This window comes from Falco peregrinus, chromosome 12, assembly GCF_023634155.1.
Source record: "Falco peregrinus isolate bFalPer1 chromosome 12, bFalPer1.pri, whole genome shotgun sequence".
Lineage (NCBI taxonomy): Eukaryota > Metazoa > Chordata > Aves > Falconiformes > Falconidae > Falco > Falco peregrinus.
This window is the reverse complement of record NC_073732.1, coordinates 13570388-13592771: the sequence shown is the minus strand read 5'-3', so window position 1 is coordinate 13592771 and position 22384 is coordinate 13570388. Positions and strand designations below refer to the sequence as shown.

The 22384-nt window shown below is 35.3% G+C and overlaps 1 long non-coding RNA gene across 5 annotated transcripts in view; it reads right to left on the bottom strand.

The window, feature by feature from the left end:
- LOC129785396 (uncharacterized) overlaps nt 1-22384 on the bottom strand; it is a 322564-nt gene that overhangs the window by 100337 nt on the left and 199843 nt on the right. Inside the window, exon 3 of one of the 5 annotated variants that reach the window (XR_008749444.1) lies at nt 1345-1418. The exons of the other annotated variants lie outside the window; for them this stretch is intronic. This is a non-coding gene — a long non-coding RNA (uncharacterized LOC129785396). The remainder of the gene's footprint in view (nt 1-1344; nt 1419-22384) is intronic. 5 annotated transcript variants of the gene reach the window in all.

Here is a 22384-nt window from a genome sequence, read left to right as displayed (position 1 = left end):
ACAGGGAGGAGAATCTCACTCTACCACAGATGATGAATCCTGGGCAGATAACCTTCAAAAGATGCACACATTGCTATCACAGTGAGAAAATTCCAAAGGAACGCAATTTCACACTCTTTATAGACCACTGTAATCAACCAGAAAATGAATTAGCATAGGCCAGAGGACAAGGTACTATCAAACAGGGTCTTGATCCAGTGAAGCACTTAATCTTATGTTTAAAATTAAGCACCTGATTTGTCCCATTAAGTCACATATATGTGCAAATCAAACTTGACCTAGCACTAAAAATAACTGAAATAATTTCTTGGAAGTTACCTATTTATTGTATTCAGTATTTTGTTCTATTCACAGGTTGTCCATGACAATACTCTATTTTTCAAGCTCTTCTAAATTATTTAGCATCATGCATGCATATTTCTGTCACTAGTGTTTTGGCTGAATCCCACTCAGAGCTCATGAAGTTCAAAGTTGTTATGACAATGTTGTTCCATCATACATTATTTACAAATAGTGAGACATACTTTCTTTTCAATGACAGGTAGAGTATAGATTTTAGAATAAAGTTTGTTTCACATACATTAGCAAGTTCAAAGTTCCCTAATACGTATCTGTAATTTTCTTTTTATGCCAAAAAAAAAAAAAAGATCCCTTACTCATCATACATAATTATCAAAAGCAGCATAAATGCAATCAAAGCATAATACTTTTATTTTATCTGGACAGCTAGTCAGATGTACTTATTTATTTCAAATAATATTCATAATTCTGTACATATGCTATCGGTTAATGTACCAAAAATGAAACATGTAATTATGAAAATAAATGCTCTTTAATCAGCAAGACATTCCAAAATAACAAAATGACAAAAAAATATCCACAACTGAGCATGAAATAAAACTTAAGAGACCTGAGAACAAACTTTACATTTTCAATAAAGCTAGATAAAATGCCAGAAGTTTGAAATATGGATAGGAGGAAAAATGAGATTAGACAGTGCCAGGATTGGCTTGAGCATCATTGAGCTTTAATCAGTAATTTGTAACATCTGCAGAAGTAAGACAAATAACTTTCAGATAAAATAGTGTTATAGTACAGAGAGATCAACCTTCCACTGTATAGGGTTAGGTTAGGTCATTTGGATTCAGTCTAAGATGATTCCAATCTTTTGAACAGTTTAATTTTGCTGCTGCAAGGGACAGGGCTTTGACCAAGGGAAAGGTAAAATGAGAGCAGAAGTGACAGAAGGGATGGGAAGAGAAGCCCACAAAAGCAGGACTGAGGCGGAGTGGGAAGGGAGGAGTGTTCTTGGCACTGATGCACCTGGACAAGAATACCACCTACCAATAATACAGATGATTCAATATTACATTGCTGCATAAAATTCTGGCAGGACACCTTCTGGGAATGAATTACACCTGCAAAATTATGCAATAAAAATATCACCATTTGCATTCAAGTTCACTGTATATGTTGACCTGTTAGTTCTAATAATAGAATTGCATATTAGATATATGTATTTAGTGTATGTACTAAAATGGTGAATGCCAACATATATTTTCCCTATTTATTTTTCTATTACTTCATAATCACCCTCCAAAACTGCCATATTAAAGGATACACAACTAAATGAGGTTGCAGGTTGCTGTTACCTTCTAAATTGAGGTTCAGAGCTTACACACATTTTAAATTAACTAAAACATTGACCTATGTTACCTTACCAGAAAAAATACGCCAAAAAAGATGTCTTGAATATACAGAGAAAGCCAAATCAGTTACAGCTGTTGTAATCAATTTCCATTTGCAGTGGGATTACAAAACATTATTTAAGTGACTACAGTACACATCAATCTCAAGGATGGGAACTAAGGGTGTCTTTCAGCAGAGTACTCAAGGAAGTATTTCTCTTCATGCTTGCCAGGTTTGCTAAATGTGGACCTACATGTAAACTCTAATGGCGTTATCATTTCTCATTTCTCTGCAGTCTCACACTCCTGTAGAAGGCAGTAAGAAAAAACACCCTTTTGGGTTAATCAAAATTGTATAAACCTGAATATAGACATTCCCTTACGGGTTTGCTTTGCATACACTTGATCTAACTGAAAAGACTTTTGGACACAACCCCCACCCCCCCATCTTTTTATGAATTTTGTATTAATCCTTTTCTTCAAGTGATTCAACATTAAAGCCTTTTAGAACTATGAATATTAGGAAATATCTATATTTTTTAAAAATAATGAGGTAAAGAGATTACTTTCCATTGTCTCCTCTAGGAAAGTTTCACCAGAGACTGTATTAAACTCTAATTTTAGAAAAAATATCTCTCTCTCCCTCCTTTTTTTTTTTAAAGAGACAATGGCACGTTGTTGCATCCACACGCTTGTGTTACTGCTTTAAAAATTAATTAAAGACATATTTGCATGTTAACATTGTTTCTCCCTTCTCTGACATGAACCTGCAGTCCATTTCACCTTTAGCAAGTAAATGATGAAATAATTTTTCACTGCTGGCAGTACTACCTTTAGCATATTACATCTCAGTGCTGCTGTTTGCAGATGGATGGAGTGACCAACAATGTTCGCTGTCTATTTTAGTGAAACTATCTGCTCCATTTTTATAGTGTTTGCCTGTCAGATTTTTTTCCTTTGCCTAATTCAGCACCCAGAGACTCAGAAAAGGAAACCTATGTCTGAATACTCTGAAGATTTCTAGATTTTTAAGCATTCATCCTTAAAATGTGTTGGGCCAGCTTTCAATGACCCAACATTTTGGCAAAAAAGGTCAAGTGGAGTCATTAAATTGCTTTCTCCAAACCGGAACACTTTGGCAGCCCACTTCAGACAGCCAATAATAAAAGAATTAGCATTATGTTGCCCACAAATAAGATTTTATTTGTTGTACTACACACTGCACACTTATAAACCTTATCTAAAAAATCGATATAGAAGAAAAATCTCAATTTACAGCAAAAGAAAACAGAATGCTCATCACCTAATAATTTTAAACATATTTTACTACAAATGCGTATTTAAATCTAACAGTAGTGCATATGCCCTGGCCCTGAACATGAGAAATAACCACTTTCAAATGTTCACAAAAAAGACCCCTCACCCCAAGTCCAGATCATTATCCATTTAAGCTAAACCTCTGTAGTTGACAACAGAGTGTACTTACCAGAGTACATATGCTAACTTTTGCTATTTTCTTCAGAAGGATCAGAACTATATGCAACAGGGGCAACCTTTTTAGTCTAGGTCAAAATTGAATTCAGGGAAATCGTGGGTAGGGCAATCTCTCTTGCCCTTTCTTCACCATTTTGTAAATAACCATTAAAGATATGCTACCAATATCTACAATATTGTTGATAGTCAAGGATGAAGTAAGAACACTTCAAGGAAAGAGGTAAAAATCCTAAAATACAACAGAGTCTGGATGCTCATCCCAATAGTTAGACCTGGATCTTGTCAATATTGCACTGTTGATTGCTTTTATTCAATTTTTCTTAGCCAAACACAAAAATCTCCTTCAGCTATAAATCCTCATGCATTTTTCTGAATATCTGCTGTGGGCACTTTTTCTGAGGAGCTACACAAATGACCATGGTACAAAACATGACTACTGGCTAATTGATAATAAGAATAAAAATAGCCACATTGCTAATTAGTATCTGCAGACTGGTCTCACTTCTAATCTGGCTTCTAGCTTAAATATATTTAAACCTTAGATCTATTCCTGACAGAATGACGTTAATTTGGAGGCTGACCATTGCAGAGACTTCATCTCTTCTCATGAACTTTAACCTGCTGTGAAAAAAAATGAGCACATTTGCTGACAGAATGGTTTCTGTGAAGGACTTTTGAGATGAACAAACAAATGAGGTTTTACTGGGGTGACCTGATTACAGAGAGGTGAGGAGAAATTTCATGGCTAGGATTTTAAAACATACTGAGTACTGAGCATGCTTTATCTCCTATTATTTTACCTATGTATAATGCAAGAAGAGTTGGGCCAGTGATGAGTTGTCTTGAAAAAATTGCATCCAAAGTGAAAAAATCTTTAAAAATAAAAGTCAGCAAAAAAATTCTCATTCAAAAGGTCAGATAAGTGGACCACTTACGAACACAGCAAGAGGTCTATAGACTGTTAAGCAAAAATCAAAACATGAATAGGAAATCTAAAGATTCAGAGAGGAGCCTGTGAGACCTCTTTTACCACTGATTTTTGCTAATTAGACAGTGGAATCAGAGTGGCAGCTTCAGAGAAATTGTTACATCCAGTAATAATGGGTACCCAGGAAAAAGAAAAGGGGTAAGTAAGAAACCATTTGCTGAACTCAACTCTGAATTTGCATCTGAACATGAAGAGACTGAGAAATCTTCGCTACAGCTCAGAACAGCAAGAAAACAGAATGACCTTGAAGGGCAGGTGAGGAGGGGCTTGAAAGTGTTTTAGGATTTTACCTGTCCTTACACTGTTAAGTTCTAAGGCAGATACTTGCCACAAAGATTTCATGCTGAATTGTCTTGCAGAAACAGAAGAGAAAATAAAAAGACATGAATAAGCAGAACAACTGTTCAGCTAGTTACTGTCTGATGTCTTTTCTCTTTTCCTTTCTACAGTTTCAGTTTCATCTTTACAGCTGAAGGAAATTTAGCCACAAATTCTAGAAATCATTCATGCTTGAGTATATTGCTACGCTGACCATGTGATAATAGGTTTTTATTAATAGTTTTTGAAGTGTTGTTTTCCAGGGTTTGAAAACCAGACAGAAAAAGTCTTGATCCATAGGATCATGCTTTTTTAAAACAAAACAAAACAAAAAGATAGGGAATTTACATACAAAATTAAAATACAATATTTAAAGTACAGAATCCTACTGTCAGTAAAAGGGATAATAAATTCTAAGGTGATTACTAGTTGCTTCTGATTAATTAAATACCCCAAAAAGGAAGGGAAAATAATCTCTACAATGGTACTGGAAATCTTTGGAACATGCTAACAAAAAGTAATGGAAGGAATGGAAAGGATCCAGTATTCCTATGTAGACTCACCAGTTTAGAGATAAAGAAAGGCTTTCCATTGGAACATGCTTATTTATTATAACAAAACGTGTTTCATCTGAAACTTTACTGTCAAGGTCTTGGGGTTTTGTTTTTACTAAAATTCAACAAATTTATTGGGCAAATATTCACAATCTGCTTGGACCACTATGAAAAATCAGTTGTACAGGCAAATTAGAGCAATGCAGAAGGACAACTGCTCAAAGACAGTGGGCAGAGAAATAGAAAAAAGAGGTGCTTATTTCTTATTCAGCATTCTTAGCATTGATTTTCCTCATAAAATGTCTCCCTCTACGAATGCAAAAGGAACACAAGTAACATACAGTCTGGAGAAAGTACCTGTAGAAGAATATGTTGAATCACTATCTATAATTTATATCCTTCACTAAGTCAGCACAGAAAAAGATTATTTGAGTATTTTGAGAATTAATATCAGAAGATTTAACAAAATTGTTTCTGTACAAAAGTGTAAGTAAAATTTTGAATGGGTTTACATTCCTGTGTCATTGCTTTCCAGGGATTCTCAGACTACTTTGTAAACTAGGCTGAACTTCTCCATTCTTTTGTCAAAGGAAAAAAAAAAGGGGGGGGGGGGGGGGAACAAAAGAAAAAAGGAAAAAGGTAATGAAAAAACAAATGTAGTTTGATATTTTCAATTGCTGTCAAATTTCTCATAGCTAGTGTATTTAACAATTCAGATGTTTAAAAATATGTTTCAAGACATTAAAAGTAATCGTTTATCATGTCAAAAATAGGGGTGGGGAATTGGGGAGGGTTCTATTTTTTCATTCTTTTTTTTTATGGTTTAGCATAATTTTAGACTTTTTTTAAAAGAGGGGTTTTTTTCAACGGAAAATAGAAGTATCAAAACAATTATCTGAATCTGCAAGCTGGTTGCTGAAAGGATGCTAAAAAATAAGAGAATCATGACATTCATTAGTAAAATTGCTACTCAAACATTCTTGCGTGACTATGTGTTTGAAAGGAGTAAATACAGTTTTCTCAGATTAATACCATTTTCAAGTTATATTATTTTTGATCTCTGATTTATCCTTCTGTAAAGTTTTCATAATTTTATTGAAAATTATATCCTTTGATAAAATACTTCAAAAGCTTCTAGCAACATTTGCACATTCTATTTAATTCTCTGATTTCTTCATTGCTATTTCAGTTGAGGTAAATTACATTTCTACTGAATGGCACAGGCCTAATCTTTAAAATATTTAAGCTTTTTCAATAATTTTATGCTTAGAATGACATGAGAAATTATTAGAACATGTTGCCATAAGAAATCTCTTTCTGTATGAAGAAACAATAAGACAATGTAGATGTGTTTGTGCTTTGCTCCTGAACAGCATTTATATAAGTATTTAATACTATGTTGCAAAACCAAAGTGAGATTGAAAGCCCTATTGTTATGGCAATTGCCATGAAATTTTTCACTTTCTTCACTGAGAAAGTCTTATTAAACAAAAATACATGGCATGTAATGCAGTATCTTTATTTACCCTCTTGTTTGAATATGACTATGCAAAGATAAAAATCTACTCCCGTTATGCACTGAAATAAATGCTTATCATGAAACCTGGAATACAAAACATGTCTAGTGACAGAAAACACCACCGGGTATTACTAACTAAAACACACTGAAATAGTCTCAGGACCTTGATTACAAAACAGAACATTATTTTGCTGTCTGTCGCACAAGAAACAATAAATCTTGACAGATTAATCCAGAAGCTTGACAAACACAGACTTTTAAAGTGAATGTTCACATTTTGGTGGTTTCCTAAGCATCCTACTTGCAGCTTCATCATATGGGAACATCAGAGGTAGTATGGCAACATAGCAGAGCAGACCTATGTTTTGGGAAACAATCTACCATGAAATCCAGTTGTTAACAGATTTATTGTTATGCTGCTCTAAGTTTTATCAAAGAGCATGTAACATTTTTCCAATGTCAATGTGTAGCATAAGAACATGGAAGAATATACTTAGCTTTGAAACCCCTTCTTTCCTTGCCCTTTTGTTGCACCAAGTACAGGCAAGCTGTTTATTTGAACCCAAAGCCCTCTGGACAGTCTCAGCTCAACAAACAGATATGATATATGGCTACTCACACTCCTCCTCATCTGTTGCTATGGCATTTTGCCTGCTTACAAGGTGATTGGACAATTTTGCTATGAAAGTCTGCACCAAAGATCAAAAGCTCTCCCGTGGTATAGTGCTGCCTCTGCCATCTGTTTAGCATGATGTTTGACAGGTCCAGGGAAGAATGGATGAAAAGGCAATACCATGTCATGTTTTTACCTATTTTTCCTCACTAGCTGACATTTTGTCCCACCTTTATTCCACTTGCTACTTGGAAAAATGTGGAGAAAAGCAAACTTCAAAACAGAAAAGAAATAACAATCAGTCTCCTTCAGGTTAGCCTTCAGTCTGTAACTGAAGAAACTCATAGTAGTCATTAAACAGAGACTAAGAGATATCACCATACAAGTAATAGGTGCAAGGACCCTACCAAAAATCTTGAGTTCCCAACAATATACTGTGCACAGGTACCCTGATCTTAGCACATACTAAATAATGTTAAAAGTCATGCAGAAAAAAAAAAAAAATCATTTGGAACAGAAAGCAATAAGAAATCTTTCTGAAAGAAAAGTAGTGGTGAAAAAGCAGAAAAGATTCAGCAGCAGCTTTTTAGATTCTCTAGGAGACAGGGTTGCAACATTTTTAAAAAGAATTTTTAAAGTGAGTTAAATGAATGGCAGCAGATTAAATTAAATGAGAATTTACTGAGAACGTGTCAGTCAACTCTAATTTTAGGCATATGAGCAGTTGTAAGATGTTTGCTTTTTATCCATTGCTGTGGAAAGGTAGAAAGAAGGAGGAAAATACCACCTTCATTAAAAGATGGAAACTGGGTTGACTAAATTGCAACAAGATTTGCAACATTCTAGTTTCTCTTTCTTGCTGGGTATGACAAAGACCCACAGATTTCTTTCTGTGTCTGACAGCTCTTTTCTGCTAGTTTTTCTGCTATGTTATAGACAAAGTAAGTATAAGCATCTGAATAATATCTCATTTGCCTTTATGTAGCAACACTACAATGACATCCAATGCAATTTTGAAGGCCTGCAATAGCTGCTCTTTCTGAGTATACTCTAAACCACAACCCCAATAAAAATTTCCTATTTATCATCCCTGGCCCTTTCAGATTCCCAAATGTTCTCACTGTAGGGACTTAAATGAAGACCCAAATATTTTTCTCACCACAGGCAGTCACATCTTTCCACCTCTCTGTGTGGGAGAGTTATTTTACCAAAGGATATGCCTGCAAATCAGAGTACAGAGGCATTTCTTGGGTCTGGATGAGCTGTTATTGCAATGCAGCAGCTCCCACCAATGTTTGAGAGAACAACTATTACGATGAAGCTAATATAGCTAGTCCTCCAAAGAACAGCCTCATTTCTAAATTATTTACACATGTTAATTTTTTCTCCCCATGCTGTTATGCATTTGAATTGGTTTGCTCTCACTTATACTAGTACACATCATGGCTGAGATTTTCAAAGCCAAGAATCCCTTAGGTGGCTTTGAAGATCTAAATTTAATCTTTTAGTTTATGCTTATTTATAGTGGATTTGCAAGGAGAGTTGCTCTTTCATTCCAGCAGGCAGCTTATGCAAATTATTTTTCATTATCAGATGCCCATCCTTCAGTATTGTCATTAATTAGCAGACTAGATACTGTGAAAAATGCCTTAAGTTGGTAATTATCAGAAGCAAAAATGAAGAAAGGTTTTCTTTGCTATAAGAAGTTGCAGGAATTAAATAATCAATACATTTACTGCAAAATATTTCTGGTGTCACAATGACTTATTTTATATTAATATAATAATGCAAGTAAATATTTATATTATATGATAATGAACATACAGTCCCCACAGTCCAGGATGAAATGGTTAGTGACCTGGTGCTCTACTTAATGTGCAAAAGTATATGGGGTCAGATGGGACCTACTCAAAGGTACTGAGGGAGCTGGTAGAGGAGTTCACCAAGCCACTCTCTGTCATTTATCAACAGTCCTGGCTAACTGGAGGTTAGCCAATGGGATGCCCATCTACAAGAAGGGCAGGAAGGAGTATCCAGGAAGCTACAGGCCTGTCAGCCTGACCCTGGTGCTGAGTTAACAGTTGGACTTTATGATCTCAGAGGTCTTCTCCAAGAAAAATGGTTCTATGAGTCTATAAACAGGAGATGTTATTATCATTTTTGCATTAAAAAGCTGTAGTGGACTTCATGTCAACTCAACGCTACCAAATGTTTGGTAACGTATATTGAAAAATGCAAGCAATGACCCACATTGGGAAAAGAGTTCTTAAACATTATTTCCAAGTGTTACAACATTAAAATCATAAGACTTCTTTAAAGGAAAGATCCTATTTTGGTTTTTTTTTCAGCAGGTCCAGGAACAAAGGAATGAGAAACTAGCTTGCAGTAAAAGTACAGCTGCTCAACACCACCTGAAAAGACCTTCTTAGTCTGGGATTGTCATTGGCAAAAATTGGTTTTCAGAATCAAATCTGGCAACACCTCCTTGAGCTGCACTGGCAACTTCTGTCCAACCCACTGACTCCCACTTCCAACTTTTTACAGTCTCCTCCAAGTGCCTTATCCACCTCTCAATTCTTCTGTTATTCACCACCTTAATAAATTGTACTCTCCTGTATTTTAACACTATGCTAGATATGATACTATTTTAAAAATGGGTAAAATCAGGTCTCCTATATTGCTATCCTATGGATTAGCCTGACATAATTTACACGGGGATCAAATCTATGTTTTTTTTCTCTCTTTTTACTTTAGGTTCAGCCATCATGTCCATCAAAATATAACTTTTTGTAGTACTGAAGTCATACTAAGGAGATGGAACATTTTCGTTCAACTTGAACATTTCATTTGTTTTCATATTGAGCCTGTGTTCCTTTTTTCCAGTCATTAAAAGTGGCATTGACAGATCCATTAAATATTATGTCTTGTGTATTTATGATTTCACTTGCTATTATTTTGCAGCAGAGATCATCCAGGCCTCCTGATTTCAGTACTGAACGTAAGTTTAATTTTGATCCCAATTTGGACAGAAAAAGTTCTATTATCATTCTCACGTGGTCTCTACTACTAGCCTCAAATACATCATTCAGCATCCTTATAAAAAACTGACTGATGTAATGCTGTAATACTTAGAACATACCTAAATTCTCCGTAAGTTCCAAATCAGCTTCAGTATATCCCTTCTGAGTAACCTTTCAGTGTTTTCCCCAGATACTGTCACCTGCTTCTTTACATTTGGTTAAGTAACAAAAATGGCTATTAATCACATAGCTCACAGTTCCCACAATATGAAGAGCAGAGCTGCAGAGAATATTTTAAACAGGTAAAAAGCTTAATCTTGTAACTTTCATTGCCATACAATACATTTGCTGATTCCAGCAAGGAAAGGTCTATTTCTTTGCTTTGTCACACAGTATTCATTTACATTAATTATAGAAGAAAGGAAAACCTCGTTACGGGCTGCAGCTGATGCAAGTGTCAGGTATCAGATTAGCAACTTCTCTGTGTTTGTGCAGTATTTATTAACTGACAGCCATCGGCTGTTACCTGATAGCTGGGATCTGAAGGCTAACCCATTCCTAAAATGAGGCAAGCTGCAAAGCAGCCTGCAGAATGTACATGCAGTGCCATATCCTCCATCACTGCCTTATTTCTCTTGGCTGAGGGAGACTATGAGCCCTTCATGCTTTCTAAATAATTACTCCTATATCTGCTCCAATCTACGGCTTGTTTCTGAAGTTCTCTGTTTCTGCTGCTGACATGCATCATTTAAGCTTGTTCCAGTCAGTGATCCTCTCTAGCCTTCCTACTTTGAAGCTTCAAATCTTGCTACTTCAACTCTGAAATTTTCTCACTTCATATTTTTCAGCAGTTAAGGTTTTCCTTTCATTGATTTTTATTGATAATCCAGAGTACGCATGATATTTTAACTGTGAAGTTTCATCTTGAATATCCCAAAGTGAAAATCGGAAGCTATCTCAGAAAAAAGGGTGGTATGAAAGTGAAAAGATTTAGTATATCATGAAACTGTCCATAGTTTAAGAGAGAAAAGGAAAAAAGAAAATTGGGAGACAATTGACTCAGAAATAAATGTTGACACTAAGGCCTACGGAAAATATTAACTGAAGAAATCAGATAGTGTTAAGCTTTTTGAGTAATTGGACCCTGTGTTTGCATGCTATAAATCTAGACTTGACTCTAGCCCCAAGAAAATAAAATACAGTTAAAGAAATATGCCAAGCTTATGATACAGTTTTAGTTGCTTATATTCACTGTAAGCGTACACGATTTTGGAAAGTAGGAATCACTACCACTTCCATACAAGGTCTCAACATTATGAAAATTAAAAGGAACAGCTCTTTTGTTAGAGAGCTCTTAGCAGGTGAATACCAAATTCAGTGGCAATATAATAACATAAATGGGTAATTTGTTAAAGCATTTAGTAAAAATAAAAAATAAGACAGACAGGCATTGGTTAAGAGAAAAAAAAAAGCAGTAAAATAATTAGGCCATGTAAATATCTTAACAATTTCAATTTGTTAAAGTATCTCTGCTACATCAGACAGTATTTCCTTATTGTATTGCATTATCCCTGACAGATGGATATAAGATGACATACAAAAAAATAAGCCTAACTCAAAATGACAGTACAAAATTGATAATACAGTCAATACAGCTTCAGGGTACATGAAATTATCTAAGTATATTAGTTAAATGTGAATCCACATATGGAAGTGGAGACATGGAGACAGGGAGAAAATGAGTGTGAATAGTTTCACGCTGATATACATGCCTGCATAAAGCAGACAAATTGAGAATTAAGTGGAATTCCAAAGAATCAAGAAGATGAAACACCACAGAGAAACAATTCACTTATGCCAACGTCAGCTAACACATACACGAGCAAACTGAAATAACAATGAAAAGACACACCATTACATTTCAGTTTCCTGAGGCAAGTAATGTGATTTAGAAATGCTCAAACTTTTTTCATTAATCTTGCTACAGAAAAAGAGAAAAAGTAAACATACTGTTTTATAGAGTTTTGTAGTTACAGTTAAACTCATGGAAATTACTATATTTACTTACGCTTTGTCCCTGCCCTTGAGTCTCCACTCTCATTTTTGTACTAAGAATCAGATTTTCCCTTTTCCCTCCCTGCTGACTGCACTACTGACAGTAAAGGTTTTCCACCTCTTCAGGCACATGAGTGAAGTCTCAGTCATGTAATGATTCTTTACAGACTTCATTGATGTGGCAGCAACTGTAAAAAAAACCCACACTGTGCATGAACAGGTGTGGATGCACCTCCATCTAACCCCTGCTGTCCCTAAGGAGGTGAGCCTCCAACTCTCATCATTCACAAATATTTGGCTGTTGCCCTTCTGTTTCAAAGAAAAGGCACCAGGCCAGCTGGAAGGCTTTCAGGGCTGGGATATAGCCTACTGGACTGGCAATAGGACACACACGTAGGTTGTATTTTGGATGGAGGTATTCTTCAACCCTCCCATTGGAACAGCAACACGTTAATGTAATCCAGATATGTTGGAGCAAAGAGCAGGAGCATGGCGCTCTGTATGTTAGTAATTGAACCTCAACTGAGAGAGTGAAATCCAGAGCTCTGGTCACTGAGCCAAGTCTAATTCTGTGTTTTACATTAAACTGCTACTGGGTCCTCTTATTCTGAAAAATTGCACTGAAAGTAAGACATATTCAAATGTCTGCATGGACTTTGTGTTTGCTGTGAAAAAAAGCTAAATGATCTTGCTCATGGCTATGGCTGTATCTCACTTCTCAAATGGTGACATTTACAGAAATTGATAAACAATCACAGATAAGAAGAGACATCACAGTTTTTCCTGTAGGCAGTAACAACATTGTGCAGTAAGTCTTAATTCACTCTTTTTTTTTTTTTTTCAGGTTTGTTTCCTTTACTAACACAAAGCACACTAATTTATTACACTAGAGCTGAAAAATCTGTTTGCGGTTGCCACAAACACTGCAGTGAAGACAGGAGAGGGACTACAAGGTCTGAGGAGGTTGCTAATCACAATGCTCCAGGCAGCAAGTAAAGGAGGAGGTAGATCAGCCCATTACAGACCATTTAGTGCTAAACAAAATCCAACAATAGAAACTATACTTCAGAGAACAAATACCAACTGTCGGGGATGATGGGCTGGATGAAGCAACAGACTTTCCTTCTATCTATAAATTTGGTGATAAGGACAAGGGGAAAAAAGCTAGGAGCAATGCTTAAGTACTGTGTGGCTCATTCATGAAACTGGATTCCTGTGATAGGTACGTTAAAAGATACACTTTTTCTCCCTCTGATTGCCTCTGCTTTGGACAGACTGATACAGACTAGCTTCAGGAAGTAAATGTGCAACTTAATATTGATGAATCAATTACTAACTCAGAGCTACATTGCAGTAGAAAAGTTGGAACAAAATTCCCTTTCCCAAACAAAAATGTACATACCCAATGCTATTTCACAGTTCAGCAACACTTGAAACATTTTACTTATTTTGGAAAATCCTTAAAATCTGCCCTGAAATTGATTTTTTCATGAACCAATACAACGGACGTAATAAATATTTGCATATTTATGGTCCAATTAGTGAACTATACTCCCGAAACATGAAAAAGCCATTGTTAAAGTGATATTTGCTGGTTGAGAAACTTACCTTTGTTAAAACCAGTAGACCAGTGAAGTGGATGATCTAGCAATAAAAAAAAAAATTACAGAAGTCTCATCTACCTTAGATGAACATTTGGCATTGATCTTAGAGAATATGAAGAACATAAAAAGTTATGTCAGCTTTCTCCCTTTTCTGCTTTCTTCAGCACAAATTATTCCATTTTGAAGACTCCACCATGTAAAATGACATTTCCATGTGAAGACAAACAAAACTCAAATGAATATAAATGTTGTTGCACATCACTTTTCTTGTTGCAGGCACTAAAATAATAATGTTTAAGTACAGGTAACAGCAAACTGCTAATTTACCGGAAAAAAACCAACACATATAGTCAGGCAGGGGCAATGAAAAGACTATAGAGAATAATACCCTGAAAAGATGCACTATTGATGCCATTAATACATACTATTATGTCAAACTTGTCATTACAAAGAAGTCTCAAAGCCATATGTACTAAACAGATGTTTGATACATAGTTTTCAAAAAGCCAGTTCAGTAAGAATTGAGTCTTTGTTCTTAGGAAACCAAAACAAAGCAATCTATAACCAAGGGCTGGTTTGCCAGAGGGTGACTTCTGCCTGTTTAAGAGCCTGTCTGACAAAGTCCCTTGGGAGATAGTTCTGAAGGGCCAAGGGGTCCAGGAAGGCTGGACATTCTTCAAGAAGGCAGTCTGAAAGGCACAGCAGCAGGCTGTCCCCATGTCCCAAAAGATGAGCCAGTAGGGAAGATGACTAGATTGGCTGAACAGAGAGCTTGGGCTGGAACTCAGGTACAAAAGGAGAGTTTACCACCTTTGAAAAAAGGGGCAAGGAACCCTGGAGGACTACAAGGGTGTCATGAGGTTACGCAGGGCAAAGATTAGAGAGGCAAAAGCCCAGCTAGAACTTAGGCTGGCCACTGCCATAAAAAATCAGAAAAAGTTTTCACAAAGTCATTAGAAACAAAAGGAAGGTCCATTTTTTAAGTTTGTTCCTTACACCCATTACAAACTATACCTACATTTAGTCACATTGGCAAATCTTTGCCTTTTGTTTGTGTGGAGGGATAGAGTACAGAAAGTGTTAATTCATGGTCAAGAATACATATTTCATTTTGAAGAATAGAGGCATGTGGAAAAGTGGTGTGTCAGTATTTTAAACTGGTTTTGTAAAAGGATCTGATACAATGCCTGTGAAATCTTTCTATTTGTGTTCAACAAGGAATGGCTTCAGGTATTTTAAGTCTGTGTATGCAGACTGCCATAGCTATTGTATCATGAGGAACAACATCTGCGTGCTAATTATTATATATTAGCATTGAAAAAGAGTGAAAAGCACACATAAGGAGCTCCATGAATTTGTTATAAACCCCATTACTAAATGTTATTTAGCATTTGCTCCTGAGGCTTAGAGTTAGACTAAATTAATAGTATTACAGTTTCTATTCAACAAAGTCCCTTAAAGTATTACATAAAAGATTAAAACCCATGGTATAGTAACAATTGGAATCACATATAATCACATGAAGAACAAGAATGTCTTTAATGTCCTTGTTTTATACCTTAAGACCCTACATTATAGCTCAAAGCATAGTCTGAACATCTTGTTATTTCTCAGGTTAGCATAAACATAGATGAATAGCTACATGTATGTGTAAATATAACCATTTGAGAATACTAAACATGTAAATACTAAGATAGGTCTGATACAGCATAAAAGTCCATGAGGTACAATATAATGCATTAAAGACAACTTTATTAACCATTGACTTCAGGTGTGTCACACTAGTTACCTTAGGATCATCCAGGAAATTTTTTAGAAAGGACTTTTCATGTAAGGGAGAAACATTTTTTGTATTGATTTTGTGTCCCTTGATGGTGGTATTCATGGGTTGCATACATGACTAGAGAATTTGTAAAGCTTCCAGAGCATTTGGGGGGATAAGGAAAGATGATAACAATATCCAGGAATTAGACTCTGAAACATTCAGGCAGTCTCAGTGAAGAGATGTCACTACTCAATTCCAAGTCAGTGATGCAGATGCTGCCTTGAGAGAACTTCTCAAATACACTTGCCAGAACTGTTAGAGACTCACAGGAAAGCCTCCTGATTCAGTCTGTCTCTCAATGTCTTGCTGCATGTCAGGGATATACCAGCAGACTCTTCTCGCTAGAATGCATTCTTTCCAAAGCATGTCCCCTGATGCACTTCCAGCTCCAAAGGTACATTAGCTTAATAAAGAAATACCCCCTGCCCTCCTCAGCATCAGTGTCAGGGTGCTGGTCTACCAACCACTGCTCCCTCCAAACTAAATTGTGTTGCAAACTTCACCAGAATTACTCCAAGTGCCTTACAAGTAAAGAGTAGAGCATGTGAGCTACAAAGAGCTAAAATAGAAGGCATTGCAATAGGAATATACATTGTAAGAAAACAATAATTTTAGAGAGATTTTGTACAGTAATGAAATAAAAGTGTCATATCAATATATTTGCCCCAATTTAAACAGCTATCTGGGAGCTAGGATTCCATTGCCAGGCAAGCCCATCATGAGGAAAACTGCTGTCACTAAAGGTGTTTGCAACCTGGGGACAAACGTATGCTTATACACTTACTTTCTCCCTCTGATATTTCAATCAAATGCAGACCTTTCCAATGACAATGCCCTTTTGAAGATCTTCTGTGATTTTTAGACTGTATTCTTACCAAGATCTGAAATTAGTGATTGTGTCACAGGGCTTGGGAAGGGCTGACATTCCTACGCAGAAATAAATCTGATCAGACCTACAGGGATCAAAGGGACACTACATGTACTGTTTAAAATGTAAGCAAAGTATTTACCCTTTCTCAAAAAAAGACTGAAGTGCTGCCACAATTTCAAGCATAATTTATGTGCATAAATTTTATTTCAGACTAATATGTATACCGACACTGAAAATCACAACGTAGTCTCCTGGACATGTATCAGTTGTGATTTCTTGATTCTTTATCTGCTTTTTGTGAGACAAGCAGAATAGTAATCAAATGCATCTGAGCTTAACACACATTTGGAACGTGTTGTCTCCAGCTGCAGTTTTGGAGGATCCCATGACAGCTACTCTCCATTCTGCCTGTGCCCCTATCCAATTTCTCCCACTGTATCCAACACGTTAAACGTGTGAACTTTACACTTCATCTTGAAAGTACTTTCAGGTTTTGCCTCTTTCAGCTGAGTAAAAACTTTCTTTTACACCATGCGTCATGCTTCACTGCATAAGATTGACTTTTTAATATCACTTTAAAAATATCTCAGTCTTTTAAATTCTGACTATACAGATGCATATCCTCCAGGTATAAACACATTGGTGATCCTAAATAAATGTGTGCCATCTTCCACTAGTAGGGGTTACATAAATTGAGTTAAGCTCTGGGTAATACTGAGTGCCCAGTTCCTATAGAGCTGAAATATCATATGATCTGGCACATTACATACTATGAATTTAATTTTAGTCCAATTTAATTTTAAACTACTTGCCAGGGTAGTTGCAAAGTCATTCAGATTCTGCTCACTCCCAAGTAGACATCCACAATTGCATCTGGGAAAATGAAATTCCTTTCTCTGATGGTGCTGATGCTTTCATTTTGCTCATTGGTGGGGTTATTCCGGCCATAGTGTCATGCTTTGGCTTACATACCTTTCCTCTGGAAAATTTCATTTGTATTTCTCTCATGTTACTTAGGAAAGAGCTGTTAAACATGCATATTATTTAACCTTAATAACAATAAAATTGTTGGGAGTATTTAAATTCATATTTCAGTCTCTAAAAAGCCAAAAGGAAGGTAACGTTTTGTATGACAGAACAGGCTAGCTGATGTCAGGTGAGCTAAGAGGAAACAAACAACAACAACCCTGAGGTTATCACTAACCTTCAGATATCCTTATTTAGACATATACCAGATTTTAGGGGGAGGGGAAGTAATTTAGATCTCCAGAGTCCTACATTTAATTAGTTTTTAATCCATTTCTACACCCAATGCCTCCGAGGGTGATTTCATCTTTAAATACATCTAATTGGATGTGTTTTAATTGAGAAAGCCTACAACACGCATAACAGAACTACCAGGAGTTAAAGTATGGGTTTAGATTTTAATGTGTTTATATTTAATTTAAAATTCAGTAAACAGGGTTTCACTCTCTGCTGGAGTAAATTGGTGAAACCCAATTAACTTCAAAGGGACTGTTCACAGTGTGTAGCATATGTGAGAGTCTTGGATGATTAGAGTCTAAGGACACCTGCAAAGCATCATTAAAATGTCAATGAAAAGAAAATATTTCATATTCCTTCTGCAACACCTCTGAAAAATTCAACTTGATAGTGGGAGGAGAGGGAAAATTGTTTTGCTGTTTCTTCATTTGATTGAATTGCTAATTTTGAATTAAATTATTAATTTTGAATTAAAATATTAAATTCTGATTAAAATACATATGTATTGGAGCAGAGGAAATAAAATGCATTTGATAAATTGAATCCCTTCATCTTGTTAATTCTATATGAAAACATTTCAGAAGTACTGGAAGCATTAAACATTCCAGGCCAAACTAAGCTTCTGCAATATGAATTTCAAATTTGTATTGAAAATTTGTCTGCATTTAAGCAGTTCATTAAATGGTGCATCAAACTTCTAACAACTGTATGCACATAAGTCCTTTCAATGTCACTCCATGGAAAAAAAGGGTTTTTAAGATGTGGGCCTGAATTGCTACTTGATTAATTAGATAAATCAGGTAGATATATTTTTTGTTCCTAATCAGAGACTTTTCTACTTTACTCATTAGATTAGAAACTAGCTTTGGAATAATTTGAAAGAACTAAAACACATTACTGAAAAATTGTTAGTGGTGGTGATTTTGAAACAAAGTTTTAATGAATGAATATAGAAATATTTTAATCTACAATTTGCATATTGCAAATATACATTCAAATATAAATAATTTGAATTAAAATTAAAAATTATTCCTTAAACAGATGATCAATTGTTTTACCATTTTGCAACACAGTCTAATATTCAAAATGTCTCAAATGACATTTTCTGTCAACACAAATATTCAGCATTTATATTGGGCTTTATAATAACATCTTGTACAGAGAAATAGATACGAAGACATTAACTGGGTACAAATGTCTACTTTTGAGTGCAGAGGTGTGTGTCCTTCTGCTGCACAAAACTAGAAATTGTGTCCAGAAATGGGATTATTCATCTGCACATCTACCTCTTTTTTTCATTGTGAGATTCTCTAAAGAATTTACTTCGAGGACATGTTTTTTATGCACTCTACAAATAAATATCTCCTGCCATTGGATTAAAATAAGTACCAATCAGCACAACGTTGGCACTGTAGCTTTAGATGAAAAACCAAACAAAACCAAGGAAGCGTTTCCTCCTAGACCATTCACTAATCTGTGACTTTCCAACATGTGTATCTCCATTCTCTCTCTCATGCAGTCTTCCATGGGAAAAGGATAAGAATCAAGTTAATCAAGCTGTTCTCTATACATGTATCAGTATTCTCTTTCAGTGAGGCACTAAAACACCTCATAAAATTAAAACTAAATTATAATAAATACTAAATCAATATTTCTTGTATATATTAACATTTCCCAGTAATAAAATTATCTTCCCTTGGATTTAAAGCAGTTTTCTAAATGGCAACGTAACAGCTGCTTTTCTATGAGGGACATGTAAATCTTTTTATTTAATTTCCTGATTATATTTGCTTTTCTGATTATATGCTCTGATTTCTCATTTATACACTTAGTTATACAACCAAGCTTGGAATAACCTTTAATTCCACAATCAACCTTTGCTGATGCCAATAAGCTTTGTAAAATGAGCTTTTATGTATAACTAGGAAGATCAATTATTGACAAATCTAAGATGCTTTATAACAAGTTTGAGAGAAACCGAGAAAGTAGACTATGCATACAGTACAACACAGAAACATGGTAGAGATTCTTGAGCCATCCTTTATGTCTACACAGTGCATTCAAAAGGTAACAGCTACTTTAGTATGGTTTTGCTTATTTTTTATGGTGGCATTCTGCAGTATGTATAGAAAGGCTGAGAGAATTGTACAACCACTACAGAAAAGGCACTCAAAGTGTTTCTGATTCCATTTTATGCCCAGGAAAACAATATAAGCCTAATATGAAAATAAGTAAAGCATAAAGATACCACATAACAACACACTGACAATGCACAGTAATTGCCGTACTTTTCCCATGGGGAAATTATTTCCCAAAACTTGCAGTATTAGGATCTGTCTACTGCTCTGTCAATTCAAAGCATCTACCCCAGCTTTATTGTCTAGCATGAGTATACAGAAAATATCTAACCATGACAGCTTTGGATATTAGTGCTAAATGGTTTACTCCCTGAACAAGGGGTGCTAACACTGAGAACAACCATGCAAGCAACTTGAAAGAATATCCCTGTACATTAGGAGTTCATTCAGTAGTTCATTCTACTCAATTAGCAGCAAAAATTATAGTGTCTTGTTCAGAAAATAAGAGCCTCCCCAAGAGAAAATTAAGCTAAGTGGAGCTACATAGATGCTTGTAGTCTCCATTATCATATTTAAAGTTAACACAAGTATTAAATATACACCATAATCTGCAGCACACATACCTTCAGCTGCTCTAAAGATGCTGTTTCATTAGAAATAGGCAGATCCGATTACTGCAATCTGGCATGCTGGTTAACACAAAGGAACAGCAGAGGTAACCCTTACTCATTTCCCTGAAGGAGAATTATACATTGTAAAAATACCTGTGTCAGGCAAGAAGTGCAGTTGTTACACACTAGCTCTGAGTTCACTTTGAACTCCAAAGTAATGGCAAAAAGGTTGAGGAAATAACAAATAAAGGAAAAAAGAGGATCAAGGACCAATTACTGGTAGCAGCTTTGTGAAAAACATGGTTCAGCATAAATTCGTAATCTTAACTGAAGGAGAATTAGGATGAAAATTTCCCTGATAAGGATATCTCCAGCTAATCTAAGTACACCAACAAAAATAAAATGAGAAAAATTAGATGGAAGATCTAAAACGTTGCACAAGCTGCAATAGTAGTAAAATTCAAATGGTGGATTCTGTTGGAACGGATGTTTTTTTCCATCTATAAATATTCTTGAAACCTTGCAGGGAAACAGAAGAATTTAAATAACTTGTCATTTTTGGGAAGTTAAACAGAGAACAGCTGATTATCTCCAGTTATCCTTTTGCTTCTGTGCACACTTTTATGGCATGTTTTATGACATATTTATGACTTTATGACATAATGTAAAAATGGATGTGAGTCTATAGTATGTAACGCGTGGGAGTTGAATCTCTTCATATTCTCAGTGCGCTGCACAGACACACAATCACTCACACAGGCATCAAAATTCTAGACTTGTGCCCAGTGATGCTACATCTTCTTGCTGGAAATATCTAATAAAAGTTTGAGCTATTCAGAGTAAATCTAGCCATGTGGTATGATATGGAAGCATACCATTGCCATATTTTTAAATAGTGGCAGTTGTGAATATTTTTCATGACGCTTTTCTTCTGCTAAATATCCTTTAATTCTCTGATTGGATTTGCTAGATTTTTGTGAATGTCACTGAATAAATCAGATCAGCAGACCACAGTCTCTGAATTTCTGCTACAAAATTAGCTGCCAATAATGAGTAGCAGATACTGCTTTGTAGTAAAATAGACAGATGGTCAGTTAATCTTAGGCCTTGGCAAAACCCAAAAGAGAATATTACTAAATAATAAAATAAATGAACACATCAAATCCAGTCTGTCTTAGTTTGGAAATGAAAATCAAACTCTATTCATGTTATTCTTGTCCAAATATCATGAGTAAACTATACCAAATACAATTTACCAAGGAAGAATTCCCTCAAGCCAGAATTAAACTGTCCATATTGCTCCAGTAATTGCCAAGTAGGATTGATAAAAATACTGAAAATGGGGAGATACTTTAGAGAGAGTCCTCCTTTAAAATTTAAGGTTTCTCTAAGAATTTACTGAGATGCTATAAACTATAAAACTAGATTTAATTCCATTTCCAAGAACACAAAATAAACAATAATTTGTAAAATATGAAAAGAAAGTACTGATTTCATACATTTGTTTACATGAAATGAGTTTTCATTTACGGAAAAGTTGATTAAAAATATTGGAAAATATCAAAATGGAAAAAAAAGTTGTGAATACTCTGAAATTGAAGTGTGACCTTCCAGTGTTTTATGTCTTCTTTCTGATGTAAAATTGCAGGTATCTATGTAAGCATACAACATGCTACTTCATATGAGGTTTTTATGGGATTAGCCTCTCAGATTTTTTTCTTTTAAATTAACAATTCTATTTGTGATTTTTTTCTTACTCAAAGCTGATGAAATAATAAAAACCTTGATGTGAATGCAGTTGTGTCAATACAGTGTAGAAGATGCCTCCTTTGTATTGCAGAAGTAACAATTCCGAAATAACAATTTAGTTAAAAAGAGCTATG